We start from the raw sequence: 27,327 nt of genomic DNA, 5'->3' as shown, positions 1-27,327 counted from the left end.
AGGGTGAAGACCAGGTCAGTGTGGAGAAAGGGAGGTTGTAGGCTGTTAGTGCTTCAGGGGAAAACAGCAACGAGCTTTTCTCTCCTCTCTGGGGATCCTGGTCAGCTTCACAATGGTGGCCCAGAAATCAGTCTCAGTCCCTCCTAGCATGGACCGCTCCTTGATGACGGCCCTCTGTCCTCTAAAGGCAGATGCAAGCTACGTTTGTGTGGTAAGTGAACTCAGTTGTCTGAATTCTGATTTTGCAGCTTCATGGATTGGATTTAGTAGCACCGACTGGTTGTTGAACAGTAGAGGGCACTGTTAGCCTGTAAAGTCTGGGTTGAGCCGCACAGGAAGAAGGAAGTAGTTGGGTTATAGTCAGCCTTGCATGAGATTCTAACGCAATTAGATTAGTGTAACATACTTTGGATTTTAGAACACAATTGCCACATTCTTGAAGTCATAGTTTGGCATACATGCCACCGCATTAAATAAAACTGAACTCCAGCAGCACTGTTTATTCCTAGAAGGATGATTTATTTAGATAGCCTGGACATTCTTTGATCCAAGTATTAAATAAATGCCTACTATGCACACGGTATTATGAACTTTGACATGGCTTAAAACCATACATTCAAGAATAGTGCTTCAAGCTGCTATTGAGAGCTTTTAAAAATGAAAACTTGTTATCCATATGCACATTCATCACTTGAACTCAGAATGCAGTAGAATTCTATTCAAGGATACAGTATCGTCAGGAAACATCTGATAGAGAAGGAGGGAAACTTATTGGCTTTTTAATCTAGTTTCCCTGCCAACTCAACTGTGTGAAAATATAATCATAGTTAAATTTATTCAGCGCACACTGTGTGCCAGGCACTGTTTTACGTGCCTTACAACCTAGATACAGAGGTGTGGTCTGTGGAGCAGCAGAGTCAGCAGCCCCAGGAGCTTGTTAGAAATGGAGACTCCCAGAATCTGCATTTAAAAGAGATCTGTATACACATTAAATTTTCCGAACCATTCCTCTCTCCTATGTATTATCTTATTTAATCCGCATAACAGAGGCACTATTATTATCTCAATTTTAAAGTGGGAAACTGAGGCAAAGAGAAGTTCAGTAAGTTGCCCAGTGCAAAGCTGGGAATCTTTACTCAGGCAAAATAGCTTCCATGCCCTGCTATTAGGTTGATGTCATTGCTTTTACTGCTTTTATTTATTTTATTTGTTTTTTTTGATGGAGTTTCGCTCTTGTCATCCAGGCTAGAGTGCAAATGGCATGATCTTGGCTCACCACAACCTCCGCCTCCCGGGTTCAAGTGATTCTCCTGCCTCACACTCCCGAGTAGCTGGGATTACAGGCATGTGCCACCATGCCCGGCTAATTTCGTATTTTTAGTAGAGATGGGGTTTCTCCATGTTGGTCAAGCTGGTCTCAAACTCCCTACCTCAGGTGATCCGCCCATCTTGGCCTCCCAAAGTGCTGAGATTACAGGCGTGAGCCACTGCACCTGACCTGATGTCACTGCTTTTAAGGCAAAAACCGTAATCACTTTTGCACCAATCCAGTATTATTCCTTTCACTTCTTTTTTTTTTTTTTTTTTTTTGAGATGGAGTCTCACTCTGTCGCCAGGCTATAGTGCAGGGGTGCGATCTCGGCTCACTGCAACCTCCGCCTCCCGGGCTCAAGGGATTCTCCTGCCTTGGGCTCCCGAGTAGCTGGGACTATAGGCGCGTGCCACTTCGCCCAGCTAATTTTTGTATTTTTAGTAGAGATGGGGTTTCACCATGTTGGCCAGGATGGTCTCGATCTTTTGACCTCGTGATCTGCCTGCCTCAGTCTCCCAAAGTGCTGGGATTACAGACGTGAACTACCGTGACCGTTCCCTTACTTTTCCTTTTATTTATATTTTCTCTCTGCTTTCAGATGCATAGAATTGACATAATAAATGTGTCTATCTTACTATCATATTGGTTAGTCACTGTTTATTATTTATTTATTTATTATGATCATTTTTTGAGATGGATTCTCCCTCTGTCGCCCAGGCTGGAGTGCAGTGGTTCTATCTCGGGTCACAGCAACCGCTGCCTCCCGGATTCAAGTTATTCTCCCGCCTCAGCCTCCTGAGTAGCTGGGATTACAGGCACATGCCACCATGCCCCTGGCTAATTTTTGTATTTTTAGTAGAGAGAGATTTTCACCATGTTGGCCAGGCTGGTCTTGAACTCCTGACCTCAAGTAATCCACCCACCTCGGCCTCCCAAAGTGTTGAGATTACAGGCGTGAGCCACCATACCCAGCTTATTTTTTATTTTAATTTTTCGACAGGGTGTCACTTTGTTGCCCAGCCTGGAGTGCAGTGGTGTGAACATGGCTCATTGCAGCCTCAACCTCCTGGTCTGAGGGGATTCTCCCACCTTGGCCTTCTGAGTAGCTGGGACCACAGGCATGCACCATCACCCCAGGTTTTTTTTTTTTTTTTTTTTTTTTGAGATGGAGTCTCACTCTGTCGCCCAGGCTGGAGTGCAGTGGCATGATCTTGGCTCACTGCAAGCTCCGCCTCCCGGGTTCACGCCGTTCTCCTGCCTCAGCCTCCGCGTAGCTGGGACTACAGGCACCTGTCACCTCGCCTGGCTAATTTTTTGTATTTTTAGTAGAGACAGGGTTTCACAGTGTTAGCCAAGATGGTCTCGATCTCCTGACCTCGTGATCTGCCTGCCTCGGCCTCCCAAAGTGGTGGAATTACAGGAATAAGCCACCGCGCCTGGCCCACTCCAGCTATTTTTTAAGTTTTTTTAAAGACAGAGTCTCTCTGTGTTGCCCAGCCTGGTCTGGAACTCCTGGCCTCAGGCAATCCTCCTGCCTTGGCCTCCCAGAGTGTTGGGATTACCGGTTTGGGCTGCTGCAGCCAGCTTCCTGTTTGTATTTAAATGCAGCTGAAATCCTTAAAGTGAAAGTACTGTTTATGCGTAAGTAATACAAAGTAAAATCTAAGCAATTTTTCCTTGGGAGTACTTTCCTTACCACAAGTACCATTTATCACAATTATGTTTTCATGTCTACCTTAAACACACCAGGCAGACTCCTACCCCTGGGCCTCTGCATTTGCCCCACATAGCTGTATGCCCAGCTCTCTCACTTCCTTCAAGTCTTTGTTTAAATAATACATTATCTGGAAGCCTTCCTTGACTACCTACTTGAAAATGGAACTGTTTCTAAGAAGATTCAGAAAGGAGATAAGTGCTTCCCAAAACTGAAGCAAAAACGGTGGTTTCTGTTTTTGTTTTCGTTTGAGACAGGGTCTCATTCTGTTGCCCAGGCTGGAGTGCAGAGGTGCAATCATGGCTCACTGCAGCCTTGACCTCCTGGGCTTAATCGATTCTCCCATCTCAGCTCCCCAAGTAGCTGGGACTACAGGCATGCACCACATGCCTGGCTAATTTTTGTGTTTTTTTGTAGAGATGGAGTTTTGCCATGTTGCCCAGGCTGGTCTCGAACTCATGGACTCAAGTAATCCACCTGCCTCAGCCTCCCAAAGTGCTGGGGTTACAGGTGTGAGCCACCACATCTGGCCACAAAGAAGGTTTTATTTTTATTTTTATTTTTTTTTGAGACGGAGTCTTGCTCTGTCACCCAGGCTGGAGTGCAGTGGCCGGATCTCAGCTCACTGCAGCCTCCGCCTCCCGGGTTCACACCATTCTCCTGCCTCAGCCTCCCGAGTAGCTGGGACTACAGGCGCCCGCCACCTCGCCCGGCTAGTTTTTTGTATTTTTTAGTAGAGACGGGGTTTCACCGTGTTAGCCAGGATGGTCTCGATCTCCTGACCTTGTGATCCGCCCGCCTTGGCCTCCCAAAGTGCTGGGATTACAGGCTTGAGCCACCGCGCCCGGCCACAAAGAAGGTTTTAAAAGCCAAGGGGCCATGCAGAAAGAAATCCATGGTTAAAAGAAGAAAAGATCCACACATTTCCCACCTTTGAGTGACCCAGAACACTGACTTCGAAGGCAGGCCATGTACCTTCAGAAGTGTTCTCCAGAAAGAAGAACAACCATTGTGCCACTATAAGTTTGTCCCTGATTTCCCAGTGGGTTATAAAGAAGGTGGAAGGCACCAGCACTTGGTGCTTACTGCGGTTGTCAGGACAGATCTGGCAAGAGGTGAAGAAGCTCTGGGACCCTGACATGGCCAAGGTCAACTTGCTTGGGAGAGAAGAAGGCATACTTTAGACTAGACCTACCATGATGCTTTAAGTGGTGCCAACAAAACTGGGATCATATAAGTGGATTCCAGCTCACTAAGTCTAAATATATTGAGGTTTTCCACCATCCAAGAAAAGAAATGACAACTGTGTCCTCCCCAACACAACATATACACATACACTTTATCCTCCTTCCACTTTTTCTCAATTGCATTTTTTACCATCCAATATATATATTTATTTGGTTATTGTTTATTTTTTCTATGAGAATGTAAATTCCCGTAAGGATGGGGATTTTTGTCGATTTTGCTCACTGTGCACCCTTCTCCACCTCCAGCTCTTAGAAAATTCCCTGGCACAATACGGATGTGCTATGATATTTGCTGAATGAAAAAATGAATTGTTCTTACCTGACTGTAAACTTCTTAAGATGTTAGGCCATGTTTCACTCAATTTGATATCTCAAAAACTTAGCAGGGTAATTGAAAAAAACACCTTTTTTGTTTATTGAAATGGAATTTTCTTATTCAGACCATACATATGAAAGTTTAAATTGTATATGTTGTTGATGTCACTGGTGTCTTCCTTCTGTTGTTCAGAAATGATCAGATCAAAAATTTGTACACTGTACCACAGTTCATAAGAGAAGCCCACTCTAGCTATAATAAAGGATAATTACATGTTATACATTTCACGTATAAAGCTTTAGAGAATTTCATACTTGATTGGGAATTTTTATTTGATATATACAGATTGTATTTTACTATTTTTTAAATTTTTTGTAGAGATAGGGTCTTTCCATGTTGCCCAGGCTAGTCTTAAACTCCTGGGCTCAAGTGATCTGCCTGTCTCAGCCTCCCAAAGTGCTGGGATTATGGGCCTGCGCCACCATGCCCGGCCACATACACATTTTAGTAGCTCATAAAGGTATCACTTTTTACTTAATGCTATTGAGTTGCTTTTTTTTTTTTTTTTTTTTTTTTTTTTGAGACAGAGTCTTGCTCTGTCACCCAGGCTGCTGGAGTGCAGTGGTGCGATCTCTGGTCACTGCAACCTCTGCCTCCTGGGTTCAAACAATTCTCCTGTCTCAGCCTCCTGGGTACCTGGGACTACAGGCATGTGCCACCACACCCAGCTAATTTTTGTATTTGTAGTAGAGATGAGGTTTCACCATATTAGTCAGGCTGGTCTGAAATTCCTGATCTCAGGTGATCCACCAGCCTAGGCCTCCCAAAATGTTGGAATTACAGGCGTAAGCCACTGCACCTGGCCTTCGAGTTGCTTTAAGAAAGCTCTCTATAGGTCAGAGTTGTAAAAGCTACCTTTTTTTTTTCCTTTTTTTTTTTTTTTGGCAACGGAGTCTTGCTCTTTTGCCTGGGCAGGAGTGCAGTGGCATGATCTCAGCTCGCTGCAAGCTCCATTTCCCGGGTTCAAGCGATTCTCCTGCCTCATCCTCCCGAGTAGCTGGGATTATAGGTATGCACCACCATGCCTGGCTAATTTTTGTATTTTTAGTAGAGACAGGGTTTCCTCATGTTGGCCAGGCTGGTCTCAAACTCCTGACCTCAAGTGATCCACCTGCCTTGGCCTCCCAAAGTGCTGGGACTACTTTGGGAGGTGTGAGCCACCATGCCCAGTCAAAAGCTATCATTTGATGTAGCAGTTGCTAAGGTAACCTTAATGAGCAATTAAGCATGTGAAATTATGAAACTCATCCATGTGTAAATTTTCAATCCAGGGGTTCAGAAACAGACATATCATTATTTTCATGTTTTAAAATGAAACTTAAATTTTAGACACATGGAGGGGTCAAAGATGTCCAAGTCCCATTTATTACTAGAATGTCTGATTTTCATTTGAGGTCTTGTTGAAAATACTCTTCTTTCACCGGGGGCGGTGGCTCACGCCTGTAATACCAGCACTTTAGGAGGCCAAGGTGGGTGGATTACCTGAGGTTGGGAGTTCAAAACCAGCCTGACCAACATGGAGAAACCCCGTCTCTACTAAAAATACAAAATTAGCCGGGCGTGGTGGCGCATGCCTGTAATCCCAGCTACTTGGGAGGCTGAGGCGGGAGAATCACTTGAACCTGGGAGGCAGAGTTTGCAGTGAGCCGAGATCATACCATTGCACTCCAGTCTGGGCAACAAGAGCGAAACTCTGTCTCAAAAAAAAAAAAAAAAAAGAGAAAAGAAAAGAAAATACTTTTCTTTCTGCCTTTTAAGTTTCGAATCAATAAAGAAGACATCAAAGTCTGTCAGAGACAAATCATCCATCCTGTGATTTGCAAAACTGAATTGAAGATAATAGCTTGAATATCGGGCCATAATCTGGTCTACTCCAAGTGTAGATTGTGGGATGACTTACCTACGGGAGAATCTGCATACTCACTTACCCAGAATCACCCCTTCGAGAGCATTGATATGCTTTGAGCCCCCCATCATCTTCTGAGGAGAATCAAAGTGGAGGGAAAAAAAGGGGAATGCTCTCTCCCAATTTTTTTTTTTTTTTTTTGGTAGAGATGGAGTCTCGCTATATTGCCCAGGCTGTTTTTGTTGTTGTTGTTGCTGTTTGTTTGTTTTTGAGACAGAGTCTTGCTCTGTCTTCCAGGCTGGAGTGCAGTGGCACAATCTTACTCACCGCAACCTCTGCTTCCCAGGTTCAAGTGGTTCTCCTGCCTCAGCCTCCCAAGTAGCTGGGACTACAGGCCACTACCACAACATCTGGCCAAGTTTTGTATTTTTAGTAGAGACAGGGTTTCACCACATTGGCTAGGTTGGTCTTGAACTCCTGACCTCAAGTAATTCACCTCCCTCCCAAAGAGCTGGGATTACAGGTGTAAGCCACTGTGCCCGGCCCCAGGCTAGTTTTGAACTCCTGGCCTCAAGCAATCCTTCCAACTTGTCCTCCCAAAGTGCTGAGATTAGAGGTGTGAGCCACTGTGCCCAGCCTCCTTTACATTTCTAAAAGTAAAGGTATTAAAATTGAATATATGTTAATGTACCATATAAGCAGAAAAATACACAAATCATAAATAAGTTTGATAAATTTTACAAAATAAGCATACCCACATAACCAGCACCCAGATTTAAAAAAGGAGAAAACAAGATATCCCAGAAGTCCCACTTATGCCAATTAATTCACAAGCAATTTAATTGAATGCTAAAAAAAAGTTCATTTTTTTAAAGGAGTATAACAAACCCAGCATATAACAATGCAAATTGAGAATATCTAGGAACCAATAAAAAATTATTATTCATGGAAAGCAGAATATATAACACATAACCAGTAGATAAATCAATGGAAAGAGACCCAGAAATGATAATGAGGATGGAATTACCTTTAAAACAGCTATTATTACATGTTCAAGAATGTAAAGAAAACATTAACAAAATGATGACAGAAATAGAAGATATTTTAAAATAGAATTTGTAGACATGAAAATACACTATATAATAATAACAGTATACTGGTTGAAATGAATAGACACAGCAGAGAAAAAATTTTTTGCATGAACTGAATGCACAACAACAGAAACCATCCAAAATGAAACATGGCAGCTGGGCACAGCGGCCCATGCCTGTAATCCCAGCACTTTGGGAGGCCGAGGTGGTGGATCACTTGAGGCCAGAAGTTCAAGACTAGAGTGGCCAATATGGTGAAACCCCATCTCTACTAAAAATACAAAAATTAGCCGGGCGTGTTGGTGGGCACCTGTAATCCTAGCTACTAAGGAAGGTGAGGCAGGAGAATCGCTTGAACCCAGGAAGTGGAGGTTACAGTGAGCTGAGATCGTACCACTGCACTCCAGCCTGGGTAACAGAGCAAGACTGCGTCTCAAAAAAAGAAAGAAACATGGCAAAAAAAAGACTGACCAAAAAAACCCAAAAAACAAAAACAAACGAACAAGCAAAAAAACCAAAACCAGCTTCAGGGATCTATGAGATAATAGCAAACTGCCTAACATACATGTAATTGGAGTTCCAGAAAAATAAGGAGAAAAGGGAACAAAATATTATTTGAAAAACAATGCCTGACATTTCCTAAATTTAATGAAACCATAAACCAACAGATTAAAAAATCCCAACAAACTCCAAGCAGAAGAAATATAAAGAAAATGGCACTGATGCACATGTCAATCAGATTTCTGAAAACCAGTGATAAAGACAAAGTCCTAAAGCAACCAGAATTGAGGGAAGGGTGGAGCAAGATTATGTATAGAAGAACTGAGATAAGAATGAATGACAGAAAACTTCTCTTATTTTTTGAGAAAGTCTCGCTTTTCACCCAGGCTGGAGTGCAGTGGTGCTATGTTGGCTCACTGCAACCTCCATCTTCTGGGTTCAAGCGATTCTCCTGCCTCAGCCTTCTGAATTAACTGGGATTACAGGCATGAGGCACCATGCCCAGCTAATTTTTGTATTTTTAGTAGGGATGGGGTTTCACCTTGATAACCAGGCTGGTCTTGAACTCCTGACCTCAGATGATCCACTGCCTCAACCTCCCAAAGCGCTGGGATTACAGGCATGAGCCACCATGCCCAGCCTGACAGAAGACTTCTTGATGAAGCTGCAGCTGGGTTCAGTGGTTTACATCTGTAATCACAGCACTTTGGAAGCCAAGGCAGGAAGATCACTTGAGGCCAGCCTGGGCAACATAATGAGACCTCATCTCTTAAAAAAAAAAAAAAAAATGAAGGTGGGATAAAAATATGTTTAGATTCGAAATAATCTGAGATGCTCTATTGATATTAATATTAGACGAGCTCTATAAAAATATTATAAAGAAGTTTTCAGGTGAAAAGGAAAATGATACCAAGGTGACATGAGAATTGACACACAGGAATAAAGTAAATATTGGAAAAATACAATATTTTGCTGAATATAAATGATTTTTCTCATGTTTAGTATTCTTTAAAAGATAATTTTAAAATATAAATTAGTGACAAGGTATTGTGAAGCTCATAATATATGGAGAAATAAAATGTATAACAATCACCATAAAAAATGATAGGAACAAGGACGTGGGAGGATACTCATATACAATTCTTTTTTTTTTTTTAAGTTGGAGTTTCACTCTGTCACTCAGCCTGGAGTGCAATGGTGCGATCTTGGCTCACTGCAACCTCCACCTCCAGGGTTCAACCTATTCGCCTCCCTCAGCCTCCCAAGTAGCTGGGATTACAGGTGTGCACCACCATGCCTGGCAAATTTTTTTTTTTTTTTGAGATGGAGTTTCGCTCTTGTTGCCCAGGCTGAAGTGCAATGGCACAATCTTGGCTCAACGCAACCTCCGCCTCCTGGGTTCAAGCAATTCTCCTGCTTCAGCCTCCCGAGTAGCTGGGATTACAGGCACACGCCATGATGCCCAGCTAATTTTGTATTTTTAGTAAAGATGGAGTTTATTCATGTTGGTCAGGCTGGTCTTGAACTCCTGACCTCAGGTGATCCACCTGCCTTGGCCTCCCAAAGTACTGGGATTACAGGCGTGAGCCACCACAGTCTACCTAATTTTTTTTATTTTTAGTAGAGGTGGGGTTTCACCATGTTGGTCAGGCTGGTCTTGAACTCCTGACCTCAGGTGATCTGCCTTCCTGGGCCTCCTAAAGTGCTGGGATTACAGTCATGAACCACTACTCCTGGCATTACAATTCTTTTTGTTGTTGTTGTTGTTTTTGTTTTTTTTTTTTTAGGTGGAATTTCACTCTTGTCGCCCAGGCTAGAGTGCAATGGTGCAAAATTGGCTCACTGCAAACTCTACCTCCTGGGCTCAAGTGATCCTCCCACCTCAGCCTCCTGAGTAGCTGGGACTACAGGCATGCACTACCATGCCCAGCTAATATTTTGTATTTTTTTGTAGAGATGGGGTTTTGTCATATTGTCCAGGCTGGTCTTAAATTCCTGGGCTCAAGCAATCTGTCCACCTTGGCCTCCCAAAGTGCTGAGATTACAGGCGTGAGTCACTGCTCTAGCAGAAATAAGTTTTCTTTTTAAAAATTTTCTTAATTTTTTTTTTTGAGACGGAGTCTTGCTCTGTCCCCCAGGCTGGAGTGCAGTGGCAAGATCTCGGCTTACTGCAAGCTCCGCCTCCCGGGTTCATGCCATTCTCCTGCCTCAGAGTAGCTGGGACTACAGGCGCCCACCACCATGCCCGGCTAATTTTTTGTGTATTTTTAGTAGAGACGGGGTTTCACCTTGTTAACCAGGATGGGTCTCAATCTCCTGACCGCATGATCCGCCCGCCTCTGCCTCCCAAAGTGCTGGGATTACAGGCGTGAGCCACTGCGCCCGGCCTAAAAATTTTCTTAATTTTTTAAATGGCTAATTTATTTATTTAATTTTTGAGACAGAGTCTCGTTCTGTCACCCAGGCTGGAGTGCAGTGGTGCGATCTCAGCTCACTGCAACCCCCACCTTCAGGATTCAAGTGATTCTTGTGCCTCAGCCACCCCAGTAGCTGGGATTACAGGCGCACATCACCACACCCAGCTAATTTTTGTATTTTCAGTAGAGATAAGGTTTCACCATGTTGGCCAGGCTGATCTCAAACTCCTGACCTCAGGTGATCTGCCCACCTTGGCCTCCCAAAGTGCTGGGACTACAAGCGTGCGCCACCACGCCAGGCCTGAAATAAGCTTTCAAACAAGAAATATTACAGAAATAAAAGGAAGATTTCATAACTATAAAATTCAATTCCCCAAGAAGATTTTAAAATCTTAAATGTGTATGTACCCAATAACAAAACTTTGAAAAACACAGAGCAAAAACTGTTAGAACTTAAAGGAGAAATGGAGAAAACCACATTTAGAGTTAGAAATTTCAACACTCAATTTTCAGTAATCAATAGAAAGTGGGCCAGGAGTGGGGTCTCATGCCTGTAATCTCAACACTTTGGGAGGCTGAGGCAGGTGGATCGCTTGAGCCCAAGATTTTGAGACCAGCCTGGGCAACATGAACAAACCTGTCTCTACTAAAAATACATAAAATTTCGCCAGGCGTGGTGGCACATGCCCATAGTCCCAGCTACCCAGGAGGCTGAGGTGGGAGGACTGCCTGAGCCTGGAAGGTTGAGGCTGCAGTGAGTCCTGATTGTGCCACTACACTCGAGCCTGGGCAACAGGGTGAAACCCTGTCTTGAAAAGAACAAAAACAGGCTGGGTGCGGTGACTCACACCTGTAATCCCAGCATTTTGGGAGGCTGAGGCGGGTAGATCATGAAGTCAGGAATTCGAGACCAGCCTGGCCAATATGGTGAAACCCCGTCTCTACTAAAAATACAAAAATTAGCCGGGTGTGGTGGTGCACGCCTTTAATCCCAGCTACTCGGGAGGCTGAGGTAGGATAATTGCTTGAAACCAGGAGGTGGAGGTTGCAGTGAGCCGAGATCGCGCCACTGCACTCCAGTCTGGGGGACAAGAGTGAAACTCCGTTTAAAAAAAAAAAAAAAGAACAAAAACAAAAATAAACGAACAAAAAAGAAAGTGGATGAAAAATCAGAAAGCATGTAGAAGATGTCAAAACTCTGTCAAGGCTGGGCGCAGCGGCTCATGCCTGTAATCTCAGCACTTTGGGAGGCTGAGGCAGGTGGATCATGAGGTCAGGAGTTCGAGACCCACCTGGCCAACATGGTGAAACTCCATCTCTACTAAAGATACAAAAAATTAGCCAGGTGTGGTGGCGGGTGCCTGTAACCCCAGCTACTTGGGAGGCTGAGGCAGGAGAATCGCTTGAACCCGGGAGGCGGAGGTTGCAGTGAGCCAAGATCACTCCATTGCACTCCAGCCTGGGTGACAGGGCGAGACTCCTCTCAAAAACAAAGAAACAAACAAACAAAAACAAAACCTCCGTCAATCACTCAGTTTGCATTTATAGAATATTTCACCCAACAATAGCATAATATGTATTCTTTTCATGTTTACGTAAGATATTCACCAGGATACAATATATTTTCAGCCATAAAACAAGTATCAATAAATTAAAAGAATTGAAATTATAGTGATTTCAGATCAAAAGGTAATTGTATTTAAAGAAACTAAAAAAAAAATCCAGAAAACCCCCAAATACTTAGAAGTTAAGCAACACCTTTTTAAATATCCCAAAAAGAGGCCAGGCACGGTGCCTCACGCCTGTAATCCCAGCATTTTGGGAGGCCGAGGTGGTTGGATCACTTGAGGTCAGGAGTTCAAGACCAGCCTGACCAATATGGTGAAACCCTGTCTCTACTAATACAAAAATTAGCCAGATGTCATGGCGGCCACCTGTAATCCCAGCTGCTCAGGAGGCTGCAGCATGAGAATCACTTGAACCTACAAGGTGGAGGTTGCAGTGAGCCAAGATTGCACTACTGCACTCCAGCCTGGGTGACTAGCGAGACTGTCTCAAAAAAAAAAAAAAAAAAAAAAAACCCACCAAAGAAGAAATCATAAGGGAAATTAGGAAATATTTTAAGCTGAATGAAAATGAAAATACAACGTATCAAAATTTGTGACATAAAGCTAATGCAGTGATCAGAGGTAAATTATTACTTTCCTCCTCTACAGATTTTCCTGTTGTGGACATTTCACATAAATGAAATCATATATGCGGTCTTTTGTGACTAGCCTCTCAGCATTTAGCAGAATGTTTTCAAGGATCATTCATACTGTAGCATGTATAAATGCTTCATTTCTTTTTATGGCTGTTATTGTTTGAATGTAGCAAAGGGCTCCATCCTCATGAATTGATTAATGATAATTACAAAAGGACTTATGCCTGCAAGTGCTATCTCTTGCCCTCTCATGCTCTCTTGCCCTTCTGCCTTTTGCCAGGGGATGACACAGCACAAAGGCCCTTGCCAGATGTGAGCCCCTTGATACTGGATGTCCCAGTCTTCAGAACTGTGAGAAATGAATTTATTTTCTTTGTAAATTGCTCAATCTGTGGTATTCTGTTTAGCAACACAAAGCAAACTAAGACAATGTCCAAACAATATTCCATTGTATGAACATATCCAAAGTGGTTTATCCATGTATTAGTTGATGAACAATTTGGGTTGTTCCACCCTTTGGCTATTATGAATATTGCTGCTATAAACATTCATGTCCAAGTTTTTGTGTGGACACATGTTTTCATTTCTCTAGGAATGAAATTTGTGGATCATATGGTAACTCTATGTTAAAGGTTTTTTTTTTTTTTTTTTTTTGAGACTGAGTCTTGCTCTGTTGCCCAGCCTGGAGTGCAATGGCACGATTTCGGCTCACTGCACACTCCACCTCCCGAGTTCAAGCGATTCTCCTGCCTCAGCCTCCCGAGTAGCTGGGATTATAGGCATATGCTGCCACGTCTGGCTGATTTTTGTATTTTTAGTAGAGACAGGGTTTCACCATGTTGACCAGGCTAGTCTCGAACTTCTGACCTCAGGTGATCCACCCACCTCAGCCTCCCAAAGTGCTGGGATTACAGGCGTGAGCCACTACACCTGGCCTATGTTAAACTTTTTGAGGAACTACTAGATTATTTTCCAAAGTGGTGTCACCACTTTACATTCTTACCAGGAATATATGAGGGTTCTGATTCCTCCATATCCTCACCAACACTTGTTATTCTTAATCTTTTTGATTATAGCCTTCCTGGTGTGTGTAATTGTATTTCATTGTGGTTTTGATTTGCATTCCCTAATGTCTAATGACATCAAACATTTTTCATGTGTTTATTGGCCATTTTGACATCTTCTTTGGAAAAATGTCTACTAAGATCTTTTGCATTTGTAAATTATCCAACCCGTTTGTAAACTGTGTTGTCTTTTTATTATTGCTATATGAATTTAAAAAAAAAAAGTTCTGCTGGTTGTGGTGGCTCACACCTGTAAAACCCAACACTTTGGGAGGCCAAGGTGGGAAGATCACTTGAAGTCAGGAGTTTGAGAACAGCCTGGCCAACATGGTGAAACACTGTCTCTACTGAAAACACAAAAAAATTAACCTGGTGTGGTGGCACATGCCAGTAATCCTAGCTACTTGGGTGGCTGAGGCATGAGAATCACTTGAACCTTGGAGGCAGAGCTTGCAGTGAGCCAAGATCGCACCACTGCACTCCAGCCTGGGTGACAGAGCAAGACTCTGTCTCAAAAAAAAAAAAAAAAAAAAGTTCTACAAGTCCCTTATTAGATATATGATTTGCAAAAATATTCTCCCATTCTCTGAGTCTTCACTTTCTTGATAGTGTTTTCTGAGCACAAAAGATTTTCATTTTGATGAAGTCCTATTTATCTATTTTTTTCTTTTGTTGCTTATGTTTTTGGTGTTATATCTGAGAAAACATTGCCAAATCCAAGGTTGTGAAGGTTTAGCCATATGTTTTCTTGTAAGAGTTTTATAGTTTTGGCTTTTTTACTTTTTATTTTTATTTATTTATTAATTAAACTTTTATTTTAGGTTCGGGAGTACATGTGAAGGTTTGTTACATAGGTGAATTCGTGTCATGGGGGTTTGTTGTACGGATTATTTCACCACCCAGGTATTAAGCCCAGGACCCAATAGTTATCTTTTCTGCTCCTCTCTCTCCTCCCACCCTCCACCCTCAAGTAGACCCCAGTGTCTATTGTTTCCTTCTTTGTGTTTATGGGTTCTCATCATTTAGCTCCCACTTATAAGTGAAAACATGAGTTAATTGCTTTTTAGTTCCTGTGTTAGTTTGCTAAGGATAACAGCCTCCAGCTCCATCCATGTTCTTGTAAAAGACATGATCTGTTCTTTTTTTTTTTTTTTTTTTTTTTTGAGATGGAGTCTTGCTCTGTCGACCAAGTTGGAGTGCAGTGGTGCAATCTTGGCTCACTGCAACCTGCATCTCCCCAGTTCAAGTGATTCTCCTGCCTCAGCATCCCGAGTAGCTGGGGCTACAGGCGTGTGCCATCACGCCAGGCTAACTTTTTTTTTTTTTTTTGAGACAGAATCTTGCTCTGTCGCCCAGGCTGGAGGGCAATGGCATGATCTTGGCTCACTGCAACCTCTGCCTCCTGGGTTCAAGCCATTATCCTGCCTCAGTCTCCCAGGTGACTGGGACTACAGGTGTGCCACCGTGCCCAGCTAATTTTTTTTTTTTTTGTATTTTTGGTAGATATGGGGCTTCACCATGCTAGCCAGGCTGATCTCAAACTCCTGACCTCAAGTGATCTGCCCACCTCGGCCTCCCAAAGTGTTGTGATTACAGGTGTGAGCCACCTCTCCCGGCCCATCTCGTTCTATTTTATGGCTGCGTATTTTTTATTATTTTTTAAATTTTTATTTATTTATTTATTTTTGGGATGGAATCTTGCTCTGTCGCCCAGGCTGGAGTACAGTGGTGCAGTCTTGGCTCACTGCAAGCTGCACCTCCCGGATTCATGCCATTCTCCTGCCTCAGCCTCCAGAGTAGCTGGGACTACAGGCATCCACCACCACGCCCGGCTAATTTTTTGTATTTTTAGTAGAGATGGGGTTTTACCGTGTTAGCCAGGGTGGTCTTAATCTCCTGACCTTGTGATCTGCCCGCCTTGGCCCCCCAAAGTGCTGGAATTACAGGCATGAGCCACTGTGCCCAGCCTATTTTTAAAATTTTTATTAGAGATAAGGTCTCACTTTGTTGACCAGGCTGGTCTCAAACCCCTGGCCTCAAGGGATCCTCCTGCCTCAGCCTTCCATACTGCTGGGATTGATTACAGGTGTGAGCCACTGTGCCCAGCCAATTTTAGCTTTTACATTTAGGTCTTTGGTCCATTTTAAGTTAATTTTTATATACCATGTGACATGGGAGTACAACTTCATTCTTTTGCATCTGTATATCTAGTTGTTCCAAACCCATTTATTAAAAAAAATTCTTTCCCCCATTGTATAGTCTTTGCACTGTTGTTAAAAAGTCAGTTGAGCACAGATTCATGGGTTTATTTCCAGAATGTCAACTGTATTCCATTGAACTATACGCCCAGCCGTAGGATAAATGCACCTGATAGTAATAACAAGCACAACCTTTCAATAAGCCTGTATAGCAGATGCACCTGAATGTGTGTTCTGAGCTAGGGAATTCAGGAATAGCCAACCTGGAGGTTTGTTCTTTCTCTGTGAGTAACATCTGCATCTCCAGCCAGTCCCGTGGAACACGGGCCATACAGGGGCTTGAGGCCCTGAGTTATGGGTTAAATGAAGGTTGCCAAGTGGTGATTGTTAAGGGTAGGGTATTGAGTGCAAATGTGTATAAATTACAAAGTGCTTTTTGCAAGTGGTTGTGGTTTTCCTGCCCAACCCACTGCCACTGGATTCTCGCCCCCATATGTAATCCCTCTAATAAAACACCATGTCTCATTTGCTGGCTCTGGGACTCTCTTTGGCCTTTTGAACCTGGTGCCTTCCCAACTGAGGTTAATAGGGGTTCACCACAATATCATCCATATGTCAGTACCACACTGTCTTGATTATTGTTGCTTTGTAGTTGGTTTTAAAATTGAAGTGTGGGCCTTCCAACTTGGTTCTTCTTTTTCAAGATTGTTTCATTATTTTTAATTCAAAGCATTTTTTTAACCTTCTTTATACCAGGAAATATATGAAGGGAACAAGACACGAATGGTCAGTCAGGAAGGAGATGCACTTAAAAAAATTAACAATGTGGTGGAGATTCTGATAGGGGAACTGTCGATGTTTATAACAACATCACAAGGGGATTTAGCCAAATCTGGGAATTGTAAAACTATGGCTGAAGAGACAAGACTGATAGCTGCTGGGCGCAGTGACTCATGACTGTAATCCCAGCACTCAGGGAGGCTGAGGTGGGCAGATCACTTGAGGTCAAGATTTGAGACCATCCTGGCCAATATGGTGAAACCCTGTCTCTACTAACAATACAAAAATTAGCTAGGCGTGGTGGTGCCTGTAATTCCAGATACTTGGGAAGTGGAAGCAGGAGAATCATTTGAATTCAGGAGGCAGAGGTTGCAGTGAGCTGAGATCGTGCCACTCCATCTCAAAAACAAACAAACAAACAAACAACAACAACAAAAGGCTGAGAGCTGGGAGAAGGAATAATATAACCAATATAATAATATAACCAAAATAAGAGGAGAATATACCACACACCACATTCCAAGTAGGGGGAATAGCTTTCTTGAATCGTGGAGGTGAGGTATGGCTGTAACAAGGGAGAACAGGGTTCAGAAAAGCTTTAGCAGAGAATGCAAGATGAGAGTGGTAAAAGTTCAGTCTGAAGAAGGAAAAGCAGAGACCTGCTTTTTTTTTTTTTTGAGACAGAGTCTTGCTCTGTCGCCCAGGCTGGAGCGCAGTGGTGCCATCTCGGCTCACTGCAACCTCCGCCTCCAGGAGTCAAGCAATTTTCCTGCCTCAGCCTCTGAGTAGCTGGGATTAGAGGTGTGTGCCACCATGCCCGGCTAATATTTGTATTTTTAGTAGATGCGGGGTTTCACCATGTTGGTCAGGCTGATCTCGAGCTCCTGACCTCGTGACCCACCTGCCTCAGCCTCCCAAAGTGCTGGGATGACAGGCGTGATCCACAGCGCCCAGTCAAGAGACCTGCTTTTTATCACAAGGATGATGAAGAGTCATTTTCAACATTTAAAGAATGATGGGGAGACATAATCATTTTACATTTAGAAGGCTCGCTCTGGCTGTAGAGTGGAAAATGGCTAGAAAGGCGGAATCCTGAAGGAAGGGACACAATTAGGGGTCTTTTGAAGGAAAAGATGATGCAACTTGAACTGTGATGGTGGCAGGAGCATAGAGAGGAGTGGAAAGACTGTGAGACACTTCCTAGGGAGTGTTTACAGGACTTGATTATTCCCCAGAGGTGAGAGGGAAGGGAGAGAGGAATGGAAGCTGGCTCCTAATTTGTCATAATATGAAACTTTGAGCATGTTGTAGCTTTTGAATAAATGTAAGCCCCAGATTAACAAAATTACAATGGGAAAATGGAATCTTTTCTATTTTCCAAAAATCTCCCAGGAAACAAAATTATGCCTGTAACTTGTGCGGTCTTTAGCTATTGTGCTTTTTTTTTTTTTTAAAAAAAAAAACCACTTTGAGTGATCCTTATAAATACACAAATGCTGGTGCAAACAGGGAACATGAAAACCAAGTGAGAGGTTGTGACTGTGGGCACTCCAAGGCAACACAGATGGTGTTCCTGACAATAGAACAGTTTCTCTCCACCTACTGTCGTCTCCCACCTAGACTACTAGGACAGCTTCCCAAGCAGTCTTCCAACTTTCAGTCTTGTCTTTTCCAATCGCCCCCTCCATCACTGCAGTGCAACCACAATAGTTTTTCAAAAAGGCACATCTCAGACTGTCATCCCCTTTACATAAAACTCTCCAATTGCTTCCTATTGCCATCAGGACAAAGTTTAGACCCTCAACATAGTTGTTTCTGCATAATCTGGCATCTGCCTGCCTGCTTGACCTCTTGCTACTCTCTATCTTATATGGTGCTCCAGCCACACTGAACTGTCCTCAGTTCCTCTAACAATCCGCGCTCGCTCTCTCACCTCTTAGTTCTCTTTTACTTCATCTTTCTTTGCCTACTATTATGCCTACTTGTGTTTCAGGTGCTGCCTTAGACATCACTTCCTCTGGAAAGCTTCCCTGACCTTTCTGATCTGGGTTAGGGACATCCTTTTGTGTAGCATCCGTGTATGCCTTGTGTCAATCAATTTGATGGGGTCCAGCTTTCTTGTGGTCTGGTTTAGTCTAGGGGTAGATTTTAGACTTTCAGAAAGAGTGAATGGACTGTGTTTCTGTAACCGAGTATCCCCATTTTTCTACGAGATAATTTAATCATTTTATTATTTTCTCTTCTCTTCCTTTTCCCCCTGTTCCCTGTATCCTAGGTAGCCCGTTAGAAATGCAAATATAACCTTTCACCTCCTCTCACCAGACATTCCCTACAGGGCAGGGTCATGTAACTGTGCGCTCTAAGAGGGATCTCTCCTGGAGAGCTGACAATCAGTTTGCAAAGTAAAGCATGCCCCTAGGGAACTCTCATCTCCAGGGGGTCACCTTGGAAGTCACACCCAGCCCACTTGGCCACTTTTACAACTTGCTTCTGCCAGGAAGGCGCCAACTCAACTGCCTAGTAGATAACTGCCTGGAAGCGGGGGCATCCCCCTCTTGCTCATTTCCTCCCCTCCCTTATAAAAACGTCCACTCTCTACTCTAAAGGTGAAGTGGCGCATTTAAAGGCAGGACACTTTATGCCCCTTTCCCCAAGCTAGCTTGGGAATAAAATCACTTTTTGGAACAGACTTCACTCGTGTTAATTGAACTCTATGTGGCAAGTAACTAACCTGCTTTTCAGTTACATGTTCTTCAAATAGCCCTGGAGGGCTATGGATTCTCTTATGTGTTGGGTGATACAAAGCTGCTATCTAGCAACTGGCCAGCTATGTGCTCCACAGTGATTCTAGTTTGCCAAGAGATGAGTAGTCTGAAGACAGAGTTACGTACTTTGGTGACGGCTAAGGAAATGAACAGGGAATCAGATCTTACGAGAAGGCCGACCCATGTCCACTGGAGGGAGCAATGGACAAGCAATCTCCAGAGCTCCCATATGAAGTTCTACTCCATATTTTCAGCCTGGGATTTTTTTTTTTTTTTCCATAGCCTGTGACATAGAAGGCAAACCTGGACAATCTTCTTCTCCTCCTCCTCCTCCTCCTTCCTCTTCTTCTTCCTCTTCCTCTTCTTCTTTTTCTTCTTCTTCTTCTTTTTTTTTTTGAGACAGAATCACACACTCTGTTGCCCAGGCTGGAGTGCAGTGGTGTGATCTCGACTCACTGCAACCTCCACCTCCAGGGCTCAAGCAATTCTCGTGCCTCAGTCTCCTGAGTAGCTGGGATTACAGTGAGATTACAGGCACACACCACCACAGCAGGCTAATTTTTTTTTTTTTTTTTAATAGAGATGGGGTTTCACCATGTTGGCCAGGCTGGTCTCAAAGTCCTGACCTCAAGTGATCCACCTGCCTCAGCCTCCCAAAGTGCTGGGATTACAGGTGTGAGCTACCACACCTGGCCTAGCCCAGACAATTTTTTTTTTTTTTTTTTTTTGAGACAGAGGTTTACTCTTGTTGCCCACGCTGGAGTGCAATGGCGTGATCTTGGCTCACTGCAACCTCTGCCTCCCAGGTTCAAGCGATTCTCCTGCCTCAGCCTCCCGAGTAGCTGGGATTACAGGCATGCACCAACACACCCAGCTAATTTTGTATTTTTAGTAGAGACAGGGTTTCTCCATGTTGGTCAGGCTGGTCTCAAACTCCTGATCTCAGGTGATCCACCTGCCTCAGCCTTGGGATTACAGGTATGAGCCACCGTGCCTGGCCTTTTTTTTTTTTTTTTTTTTAAGACGGAGTTTTGCTCTTGTCACTCAAGCTGTAGTGCAATGGTGCGATCTCGGCTGACTGCAACCTCCACCTCCCAGGTTCAAGCAATTCTCCTTACTCAGCCTCCCCAGTAGATGGGATTACAGGTGCCTGCCACCATGCCTGGCTAATTTTTGTATTTTTAGTAGAGACGGGGTTTCACCGTGTTGACCAGGTTGGTCTCCGGCTCCTGGCCTCAGGTGATCTGCCCACCTCGGCCTTCCAAAGTGCTGGGATTGCACACGTGGGCCACTACTCCTGGCCCCTGGACAATTTTTAAAGCAGCTATATCCAAACTTCCTTGTGAACAACAAATGGTTTTTAGTAAATCATTCATAAAATAACCCACATCGAATAGCTCTACTTCCTGCCATTTTCTTTCAACACAAAATTTCTGCAAAGTAAACTCCAAGGTAGATAAATGAGGAAAACTGTTACGTAAAATGGTTATTTATTTATGTCCTGTTAATTTTTTTGTAGAGATGGGGCTTTGCCATATTGCCCAGGCTAATCTCAAACTCCTGGACTCAAGTGATCCACCTGCCTCAGCCTCCTAAAGTGCTAGAATTACAGGCGTGATTCACTGAGCCCGGCCTTGAAATGGTTATTTATACACCAGTAAAAAGTCAGCCAATTGCTTATCAAAAGCAATAAACATGGAGAAAATTGAAAGGAAGAACAATTGAGCTCTAATGCTTCTTTCTGGTAATAATTACCCAGCGGGCCAGTTATCTCTCCGGGCCACTGCCATTTGGAGAAAGTATTGGCAATGAAAGAACACCTACCCTTCTGATCTCTTTAGAAGATAAGCATACATCACTCAAACTCATATCAACCAACACATATCTGGTTTAAAAAATAAATGAGGAGAAAGGAAAGGAGGAAGCAAACACATTTCTTCTATAACTTGCTGGAAACCCTTAGGATCTCCTCAAAGAGTTCACCCCTTTGATCCCAAATCTCATAATAATAGTGCTGTTCAGGTTCCGTACAAACCTCAAGGAATGGTACTCCCACTTGAGCCCAGGCAGTGTAACCTAAACTGATTCCCAAACCCAAAGTCAAAAGCCCAGGCCAAGAAAATGCAAACCTCAAAAATTCCAATAAACTGTGTTCTCCCTGTGATAGCAAAGGGTATAACAATGCCTGTGATGGAAGAAACACATTTGAGAAAGTCCTGCTGCTTCCTCGCTTCCTTGTAAACACACACGTGCGCGCACACACACACACACACACACACACTAACTCACTTTCTTTCTAAGGCGCAATGTTTTGAAGACAAGTCTGGACTGGGCTGGGCAAAGAGCTGGAGAGTACAACAAGATCCTGGGGGAGTGACTCACCATGAGGATAGGACACAGGGCTGGTGGACTGGCTTCTGAACTTCCACATAGAGGGGAAAACAGATTGTTGGTTCAAGGTCTTAGAGAGAGGCCTCTTGGAACAAATACATTTGGCTGGCAAGCTTGAGTGCAGGGAAAAGATTTTTCAAGTGCATCTGAAAGCCAGTTCAATGAGAATCTTTTTTTTTGGTTTTTGAGACAGAGTTTCACTCTGTTGCCCAGGCTGGAGTGCAATGGCGCGATCTTGGTTCACTGCAGCCTCTGCCTCCCAGGTTCAAGCGATTCTCCTGCCTCAGCCTCCCGAGTAGCTGGGATTACAGGCACACGCCACCACACTCAGCTAATATTTTGTATGTTTAGTAGAGATGGGGTTTCATCATTTTGGCCAGGCTGGTCTCAAACTCCTGACCTCAAATCATCTACCCGCCTCAGCCTCCTAAAGTGCTGGGATTACAGGTGTGAGCCACCGTGCCTGGCCTTTCAATGAAGAGAATCTTTAACAGACTGTGACATGGAGAAGGACTACTGTGGCCTGCAGAGGAGTTGGTATAAATAGCATTAGCCACACTGACAGTAGGACAGGGTTATGAGCCACATGGCTTGAGGCTGCCTGGGTTTCAGCAGGCAGCTACACCAAGCCTCCTGCTTAAATATTAATAGTACCAACAATAGCACAGTGATTCCAGAGCAATGAGCTGCTGGGGCAGCTGTTGTGATATAGCCCTGTTCAGGGGTACTTGCCTGAGTTCCAGCCCCACCGAGAAGGCAAGCTACTTCCACGACATTGTTGGGACACATTAGAAGGACTTTACAACTTATTTCTATATGTGTCAGGGAGAAAAAAACGTGCTGAAGGATGATTCTCAAAGGCGGAACTTCACAAACTTTTAAACATCTTGGCACATATTAAATAGCACATTTAGATAAACTGAAGATTCTGCTCATAGCCAGAGATAGCCATCTTGGGAGCTCAGGCTGGTCCAAGCTCCATTTGATTACCTGAGGGCTGAGGGATTCAATATTGAGAGCAGGGCAACCCATGTGGGCACATCAGTTAGAAAGCTGTGCTTAATGAACCCAGCAAATTCTTTGTGGGGAGACAAATATAAAAAAATCAAGAACATTTTCAGCAAAGCATAGATTCTAAAATTTGTTTTACATTTTTTTTTCGGAAACTCTATTTACCTTGGAGGTAATTTTTTTAAAAAAGAGATGAGTAAACAATTTTTACAGATCAGTCTTAGCCATGTCCCTGTATCTCAAGAACTTTCCAGAGTGGAGCCATGGCTAAAGGTTAGAAAGTGAGAGGGGGCCTCTTCTCCCTGAAACCTGCCCTTCTAGACCATTCTCAGTAGTTAGATGGAGAGTCTGTCAGATGGAAAGAACCACCCAGCATGAGAACAATGGGCCCATCAAATATCCTTTAAGGGATGACCTTCACTGTAGCCAGCTTCTCCCAAGCCTCCAAGGTAAGGAAAGAGAGCTGGAAGTATTAGCATCTAAGAGAATCCTGTGATTCTGCAAGTCAAGGAGGAGAATCATTCACAAAAGGCTAGAAATAACTGATTTAGAAGTGGTGCCAAGAAGAACTTGGGTGCTAAACTTCTACTGCTCCCCGTCCTTTCAGAGCCTCTGAGAAGTTTCAATGCCATCTGCTTCCTGACCAGTGTCAAATCTGGGCCATTACAGTCCCTGAACAGACCCTCCTCCCTGCTATCGCCACTCTCTGTCTTGTGGCCTGATATTGACATTTTTGCCTAAAATCCAACCAGAGTCCTTGGACTTTCTGACAAGCAAAATTTTAATATAAATACTAAATAGTATAACATGTCAATAACCAATAGTTTTCAAGCAGATGAAGTATGCTGTCCTCACCATGGAACTTATGGTCCTGAAGAGGCTTTACCCTTGAGTTGCAAAATCTCCTTAGAGGAAATTCTGAAAGAGCCTTGTAACTGCCCTGGGACATCTGTTTTCACAGGAGGCCAAGGGAGCAGGTGCATGAGCAGCTGAGAGGCGATTTCTTGTTTATAATGTAAACCCTCCATGGTTCACACTCCTCCAGACCCAGATTCTGGCTGAATAGCAAAAAGATGAGTCATCAAAGAGGGATAAAGGAAAAACAAAGGGGAAATGAAGCAATATAATGGAGCAAAAAGAGATAAAATCAATACAACCAAAAATATCTAAAATGGGACCCATAGGAGCCTAAAAAGATAACAGATTAGGATGGCTAGAGTCAATATTTCCCAATCCAACTTTAAGAATTACAAAATGAGATATGTTGGAAGGCAAGTTTCCAATGTCTAATAAAATTTAGAACACTTATACATTTTGACCAAGAAGTACACTTCTTAGAATTTATTAATATATACCCATGTAAGAGACACAGAGGTATATTATTAATAAGATGAATGTACAGCCAGGCATGGTGGCTGAGGCAGGAGGATCACTTGAGTCCAGGAGTTTTGAGACCAGCCTAGGCAACACGACAAAACCCCCATCTCTACAAAAAAATACAGAGGTTGTCTGTTTGTTTGTTTGTTTTTGTAGAGATGGAAGTCTTACTATGTTGCCCAGGCTGTTCTGGTTTAGAAGTGGTGCCAAGAAGAACTCGGGTGCTAAACTTCTACTGTTTCCCCTCCCTTCAGAGCCTCTGAGAAGGTTCAACGCCACCTGCTTCCTGACCAGTGTCAAATCCAGGCCATTACAGTCCCTGAACAGTCCCAGGGACTGTTATGATATCCATTTAGTTTCCTTCAATCAGTTTCTGTTTCTCAGACTTTCTTTGTTTCTTATTAACCTGCCATTTTTATGCCAGGCTCGGTGGCTCATGCCTGTAATCCCAGCACTTTGGGAGGCCAAGGCAGATGTATCACCTAAGGTCACGAGTTCGAGAGCAGCCTGGCCAACATGGTAAAACTCCATCTCTACTAAAAACACAAAAATTAGCCAGGTATGGTGGTGCTACTTGGGAGGCTGAGACAGGAGAATCACTTGAACCGGGAGGCGGAGGTTGCAGTGAGCTGAGATCATGCCAATGCACTCTAGCCTGGGTGACAGAGCAAGACTCTGTCTCAAAAAACAAAAAACAGAAACAAACAAACACAAACACTTGTCATTTTTAAAGAGTACAGGCTACTAACCATTTAATTGTCCTTTAGTTTGGGTAAGTCTGATGTTTCTTCAAGATGTATGCTTTTTTATTGCAAAGAATACCATAGAAGTAATGATGTGGTTTTCTCATTACATTACATCAGGGGCACAGGACTTGTACTTCATTATTGATGACAACTTTTTTTTTTTTTTTGAGACAGGGTCTTACTCTGTTGCCCAGGCTGGAGTACAGTGGTACAATCATGTCTCACTGCAGCCTCAACCTCCCTGGGTTCACCTGACCCTCCCATGTCAGCCTCCCAAGTAGCTGGGACTACAGGCACACACCACCACACCTGGATAATTTTTGTATTTTTTGCAGAGATGAGGTTTCTCCATGTTGCCCAGACTGGCCTCAAACTCCTGGTCTCAAGCAATCTGCCTGCCTTGGCCTCCAAAAGTGCTAGGATTACAGGCATGAGCCACCATATCTAGCCCTGATGATAATATTCATCACTTGGTTAATGTGTTCACCAAGTTTCTCCACTATAAAATTAATTAATGAGTACATTGTGTTCACTGATTAATAGTTAATTAGTACTTTGTAGTAACATGCCTTAATACTTTTACTATAAGGTAGAGCATTCTCCCTATTTATTCATTCATTTAAACATTTATATCACTGTATGTTCACATACACTTATTTTACTCTGAGGTTCAATCTGTAACACTTTTTTTTTTTTTTGAGATGGTGTCTCGCACTGTCACCTAGGCTGGAGTGCAGTGGCACAATCTCGGCTCACTGCAACCTCCGCCTCCTGGGTTCAAGCAATTCTCCTGCCTCAGCCTCCTGAGTATCTGGGATTACAGGTGCATACCACCACGCCCAGCTAATTTTTTGTATTTTTAGTAGAGACGGGGTTTCACTATGTTGGCCAGGCTGGTCTTGAACTCCTGACCTTGTGATCTGCCCACCTCAGCCTCTCACAGTGCTGGGATTACAGGCGCAAGCCACTGTGCCCAGCCTCAATCTGTAACTATTATTACAAATAGTTAAATATTGTCCAAATTGTCACAGATTTGGCCAGCGGAAGTTTCTTCAAATTGACTCCTATGTCCTTTTGACATGTACCCTCAAAACTTTTTGTTTTCCTTTTAGACACAGGGTCTTTCTATGTTGCCCAGGCTGGAATGCAGTGGTTATTCACAGATACCATGCCACTACTAATCAGCAAGGAAATTTTGATCTGGTCTATTTCTAGTCTGAGCCAGTCCACCCCTTCTTATGTAACCTGGTTACATACATTCTTATGTAACCTGGCTCCCAAGAGATCACCATATTGATGTCAAACTTAGCACAGTCACCTGATTGGCGTAGTGCACTACAACTCAGAACTCCTGGACTCAGTCATCCTCCTGCCTTAGTCTCCTGAGTAGTTGGAACTACAGGCACACACCACCACACCTGGCAGCCTTCAGTCTTTGAGCTCTTCCTTACTTTCTGGCAAAACAAGATATGCCCAGCTCATCTTGTGTTTTCCCTGTCACAGCCATAGAGACAGCCATTTTCCCAAGGAACACTGGTTCTTTTTATGTGACAATGGTATTTAGAAACCAAGATCTGGATGGTAGGTGTGTTCACTACTACCAGTGTGTCATTCCATCTAGGAACCCTTTAAGAGGAGCCTGAGTGACTATCGGTTTTACTGTTACATTTCTTCATTTTGCTCAGTGACACCTCCAAGATTGCTCTCTATGCCTGATAGCTTCTATTTGCCCCACCATATCCAGTTTCCAGCCTTCTCTGTGTTGCTCTCTGCCCAGGAGCCTGAATAGTATGGACCATAATGATCAGTTGCCAAGTCCACTGTCATTCTGATTGGATTCAGCCAGTTCAGAGTCTCAGTAACAAAAAAAGAAGAAAGAAGAGAGGAAAGTCAGGGTATTTATCACCTTGCCTCCTTCCCCACCAGGTATCTTTGAATTGGCTGTGTCCCTCGACTGGAAGCCCTCATTTTTCTCAGGACCTCTAACTCTGCAATGTTCTCTTCTCCCTGTTCCTGGTAACTGCTCCCCAAACCCTACTTCAGGTAATAGTCTCCATGATTCTCCTGAATTCAAACCTTTGTAAATAAACCCTCCTCAAATGATCTGAGTTAAAATGGCCATCTGTTTCTATCGGGATGCAGACACTCTCTGGGTAAAAACATGAATGCTCCAAAGTTGCTTTCCCTGTTTCCCAAGATATGTGGTGGTCAATGATTAAAAAAAGACAAGACTTCTTGTGAAGCTGCAACTCTGGTATGAAAGCCTTCCTTTTTCAGGGCAAGGGTTG

At 43.5% G+C, this 27,327-nt stretch overlaps 1 long non-coding RNA gene across 1 annotated transcript; it reads left to right on the top strand.

Annotated features, from left to right (window-relative positions):
• Positions 1 to 27,123, top strand: LOC106999826 (uncharacterized). The gene is made up of 3 exons (XR_001446736.3): positions 1 to 211; positions 12,988 to 13,058; positions 26,966 to 27,123. It is a non-coding gene; the product is annotated as an uncharacterized LOC106999826 (long non-coding RNA).
• The last annotated feature ends 204 nt before the right edge of the window (positions 27,124 to 27,327 follow it).

Source organism: Macaca mulatta, chromosome 8 (assembly GCF_049350105.2).
Source record: "Macaca mulatta isolate MMU2019108-1 chromosome 8, T2T-MMU8v2.0, whole genome shotgun sequence".
In the NCBI taxonomy this organism is placed as follows: domain Eukaryota; kingdom Metazoa; phylum Chordata; class Mammalia; order Primates; family Cercopithecidae; genus Macaca; species Macaca mulatta.
This window is presented reverse-complemented; position numbering and strand designations above follow the sequence as displayed.